We start from the raw sequence: 5385 nt of genomic DNA on the forward strand, positions 1-5385 counted from the left end.
TTTTTACCTGGATTAAATGTGAAATTGTGAAAAACTGAGTTTAAATGTATTTGGCTAAGGTGTATGTAAACTTCCGACTTCAACTGTAGGTACAGTGGTAAAAACTGGCATTAGGCTGACATTAGGCATAAGGCTTATCGCAGTTTGTTAACACAGTGAGATTTGATTGTTTCAGTTTTAAGCTAAGATACTTCTTTATCTGACACAGAAATAATAACTTCATAGACGGAAAATAAATTAGTTAAAAGTAGTTGAGTTGCAAAAAAGGTGGATAGATGTGTCTCTCTGTGCATTAAAACATAGAGGTACCTCTCAATCGCAACTATCYCATCAATAAAAGTACAATTGTCTTGCTGTTTGTTCGATAAATAAAGACAGCCTGCTCCAGCAGCAGCATGACAATGAAACCTTGTGATTGGCTGAATCGCTGAATGGATCAATCAGAGCTCTCCTTGTGGAGCAAGGGGGCGTGTCTCTGCTCCTCTTTCGCATCCCTCAATGATGATGCTATTCCCTGAGAGCCAGGGGGACTGCTGTGCTATGACTGGACAGTTGGCCACAATGTGGCTGATGCTCTGGCAGAAATTGAACTTTTTGGGCTGACGAGGCATTCTTTGGCATGGTGGTCAGGTCCTCCACAGTTGTAGCACCTGTCCCCATTGGAGGATCGTTTCTGTTGCGCCGTAGGTGTCTTCTCACAGCCTATACACTGTGCTCAACCTGGCCCGTCACCGTGTCAGACTCTGGGCCTTTAGACGACTTCTTGAAGGTAGACTCCACCGCCTCGCCCTCCTTCAGGCTACGGAAGCTTGAACGAATACATCGACAGTTTCCTCGAGCGGTGTCCCATCTCGGTTGGTCATCGACAGGACCCCGAAACCCATCCGGACGCTGAACCATTTACACACGCCACTGCCACGAGACAAACATAGATCCTCCTCGGAGCCCGTGGCTTCCTCCTCTTCGATCATTGCACAGCCCCTGTAAACTGCTGTTCGGAATAAGAGACCACCCTTTCCCCGGGTATATTTTAATCCAGGGTTACCGTGTCCTCTCCCCAGTCCCCCTGCCCTGTCCCCTCTAACCCTCCTCCACTCTACACAACAACACTTTCAAGAATACAGTTTAACAAAGGCACAGAAGAGAAACGGAACAGCAATGGAGACAAACAAAGAGGGTTACACATATATGGCAATAAATAACAATGAAAAAGGTGTTGAAAGACACACAAACTCACTCTCACACATACACACACACACACGAACATACCCACACGCGACTGACACATAAATGCTGACAGTGGGCTGCTGTGTTTGATGTGGCTGAATCCAGAGGCCTTGACCTGGCTCTTCACCCTCTTCACTTTGATTCTGCAGTTTTCCCATTAAAATCTGAAATGATAGATTAAACTGCAATGAGTCTGTTGATGGACCTCCAGATCCCCCAGGGCCACTCTCACAGCAGCTTTGCCCCAGGGTGATGCCTCAGAGCTGGGTACCGCACCAGGGCTATGTAACTATCTGGAATGCAATGAGCACTGTGAATGGTGTGTTTTTGTGTGTTTCCCTCATAACCGGATGTCTAAGACCTCACCCAACCGAAACCATTACTTGAACTTCGATGTCAACCTTTTAAAATACTCTTTCTTTATTTGATGTCTTTAATAACACCTCTGGTGTATGCTTAAACAATATCTTACCCAGCTATACACTTAGAGAAAAGCGTTCCAAAAGGGTTATTTTGTATCCATAGGAGAATCCTTTTTGGTTTCAGATAGAACCTTTTTGTGTTCCATGTAGAACCCACTGTGGAAACGGTCCTTCATGGAACACAAAAGGGTTCTACAAAGAGTTATTTTACAGGCACAGCAAAGACATAGCACTGGGAAGTAGGGGGTAACGAGGGTGCTGCAGCACTGTGTGGTCTTACGTAGCAAAATTTGAAATTGGGTTTTTTACGTTGGTAAAAGTAGAGACTCAGAGCTACAAAATGATATCTCATACACTGCATTTTTGAGGAACAATAGTAAAGTAATTCTGCTTTGAAAGTTGATAAACTTGTGAACTCACTTTTGAGAAAAGGCCTTTGAATGTTTTGGTAGCTACTCGAGAGCTCTCCTTCGTCTACACCCATTCAGCATTGTTCACACCCTCTTAAGCCTTAGCCCCACCCATCTCTTAAAGGATTCACACGTGAGGTCATGTACTAACCAGTGAGTAGTGTAGTAAAGATTGTCTAAAAGTGGTAGTAGCCTACAATAAGGAAAAATTCCAGGTTAACAGAAAGTGTCCAGATGTAAAGATACCTTAATAGAAAATGACTGAAGTCAAAGTAAAAGTCACCCGGTAAAATACTACTTGAGTAAAAGTCTAAAAGTTTTTGGTTTAAAAAAATACTTAAGTATCATAAGTAAATGGAATTGCTCAAATGTATTTAAGTATCAAAAGTAAAAGTATAAAAATGTCAAGTTCCTTAAACCAGATGGCCCAATTTTTATGTTTATATTTTTGGGGCACACTCCAACACTGTGTGGTATGTCACAAAATCATGTTACGACCACACATATGTCACGTTCCTGACCTGTTTTCTGTTGTTTTTGTATGTGTTTAGTTGGTCAGGGCGTGAGTTGGGGTGGGCATTCTATGTTATGTGTTTCTATGTTGGGTTAAATGTGTTGCCTGATATGGTTCTCAATTAGAGGCATGTGTTTGACGTTTCCTCTGATTGAGAACCATATTAAGGTAGGCTGTTCTCACTGTTTGTTTGTGGGTGATTGTCGCTGTGTCTGTGTTAGTTGCACCACACGGTACTGTCTCGTCTCGTTCGTTCTTTTCCTGTTCATGCGTTCTTCGTTTTATGTAGTTCTCATGTTCAGGTCTGTTTAACGTRGTTTATTGTTTTGTAGTTTGTGTAAGAGTTTTCGTGTTTCGTCTTGTTATTAAATTCATTATGTCTAAATACCTCGCTGCGTGTTGGTCCGATCCATGCTCCTCCTCGTCTGAGGAGGAGAACGAATATGACGACCGTTACAACATATCAATATTCATTTTATATATAAATATTTTGGTAAGTTTTGCTAAGTGGATGGGTCTCTACAGAAGGTGTAAACGGTACAGCCAATGATTACTTGCATAGTAGCAATATCAGAAATATAATAGTGTCAATATAAATGAAATAATATACAGTATGTACAAGAACAAAATCAATAACGATAGTGACAAACAAGGTAGTTGTATGCATACAATTGGGGGTAAAGTGGCTGAGCAGCAGGATAAACAAATAATAGTAGCAYCAACGTATGGCGTGTTAGGAGAGAGTCATGTGAATAGAGGCACTGCAGATAGTGCTGATGACTGGTCCGTCCGGACCACGCATGAACAAGGGAATCTATATTCAGAGTGTAACGATCGTCCTGGAAAGAAGGTGACCAAAATGCAGCGTGGTAAGTGTTCATTGTAATTTAATAAAATAACCTGAACACTGAAACAACAAAAACAACAAAGAGATTGAACGAAACGAAACAGTTCTGTCTGGTGCAACAACACAAAACAGAAAACACACAGAAAAAGAAAACATAACACCAGACATAGAATGCCCACCCCAACTCACGCCTTGACCAAACCAAAATAGAGATATAAAAAGGATCTCTAAGGTCAGGGTGTGACACGGAGAGCCTGTTTCTGTCCTGTCCTTGACTTTGGTGCAGGACATGTGATGTTCATAGCCTCTTCGTCACCAATTTCCCTGATCGTTTGTCTAGCTGCGTCCAGTCCAGGTGGTGCTAGTACATGCAGACCATCTATGGGAGGAAGGATGTCAGCGTTGCGCAGCAGCTGAAACCTGGTCCTGACTGAGTCCGACAACACAACACAACACCAGGCTCCAGAGCATCGAAGCTGTAAAACAGAAAATAACAAAACAAACATTTGAAGACATTACAACCTTGCACAACARCAATTCACCTCCCAAGTTTAGATAAGAAGAATAACTTCATAAAATGCAATGAAAATTATATTCATCTGAAGTGCTGGTACTGCTTGATCTGTGACAGCGGCCTGAAGTACGAAGTCAGGTGTTGTTGCCAGGCATAGCTTTCCACCAACACTGTACCATCCTCCAGTCCAACCAGCTGCGGGATGTTGACCCCTGTCACAGTGCTGTACTTCACAACACCAGCAATCTCAGACAAAGTGTTCTCTTTGGTCTTTCTGAAGCACRGCTTGATGAGGCCGAAGCACCAGTCGGGGGCAAAGTTGGTGTGGCCTGTGATCAGGAAGTGAAGGTCCAGACTGTGGTGGAGCTTGTGCATGGTCCGCCAGCCACAATACCMGAGCAAAAACTAAACTTGGGGTCTTTTGTTTAGACATGTAATGTTAACATTAGCTAGCTAGCAAAAACATTTACTAAAATCCCTATCCATAGAGTAACGTTAGCAAGCCAGCCATCAAACTCCAGCTGGCTAGCTAACAGCAAGCTTTAACTAGCAATACACACCGATTGTCATAGCTAGCTAAAGTTAACCAAAATAGGTTAAATATTCAATTCTTACGCATATACATGCAACCCCTTTTATTAAATAAGATGTCCTGTGTAATTTCCGTTTAGTTTGAACAGCTTGTTTGGCCCGTTGTCAAGTCACTCTGGTTCACACTGACCGTGTGCAATGCCATAAGAATCATCATATCTTTCTCCATCTCTGTCACCGATGCCATGGTTGCCCTTAGTTTGTTGCATGTCATCCGGAGACATGTGTTTTATACAACAGCCTTCTGTGTTCTCTTTTCGACTCCTTATGCATTTGCAATCAAACACCAGAATTCTAGTAATCTCCTTATCATACTCTGCTTATACCAAGACATTACAGATTTCAAAACTCGGTCAACTTCTTCCGTGACAACAACACTGTTGATTGTCGCCGTTTCTTCTCCATCACTGTCATCAGAAGACTCTACAATGTCTTCTTCGATGAAAATGTTTTMAACTAAATCAGGGATTTCCTCATCGTCTGACTCATTTCCAGAGTCAGAGAGTCAGAGAGTCAGCATGGCACGATCGTCCTCCAGAAAGTAGTCAATCATAACTTTTTCCTACTGACCTTTGTCGATAGCGCCTGATAAATTCAGGGCAGCAATGTTATTGAGAGCAGTAGCAACATATTTGCAGTTCTCCATGGCTAAGGCTATATCTTTWGAAAAAAACTGCAGTAGAAAGGATTATCTACGCATCACGAGCAGCTCATTTTATAGACAAAAAGGTGTTACACCGCAGACCAATCCAAACTCATCCCTCGGCATGTCCAGCCCACTCATTATCTKAGCCAATCATGGCTAGCGGGAAGGTTGCTCACTTTTTCTGTGGCTAAACCAACTAGGCTCGTAATTTAAC

The 5385-nt window shown here is 42.4% G+C and overlaps 1 pseudogene; it reads right to left on the bottom strand.

Annotated features, from left to right (window-relative positions):
* Positions 1–436: 436 nt before the first annotated feature.
* LOC111965497 (protein lin-28 homolog A pseudogene) lies at positions 437–4309 on the bottom strand (annotated as a pseudogene).
* Between the last annotated feature and the right edge of the window lie 1076 nt (positions 4310–5385).

The sequence above is a fragment of the Salvelinus sp. IW2-2015 genome, linkage group LG6.2 (genome assembly GCF_002910315.2).
Source record: "Salvelinus sp. IW2-2015 linkage group LG6.2, ASM291031v2, whole genome shotgun sequence".
Classification (NCBI taxonomy): domain Eukaryota; kingdom Metazoa; phylum Chordata; class Actinopteri; order Salmoniformes; family Salmonidae; genus Salvelinus; species Salvelinus sp. IW2-2015.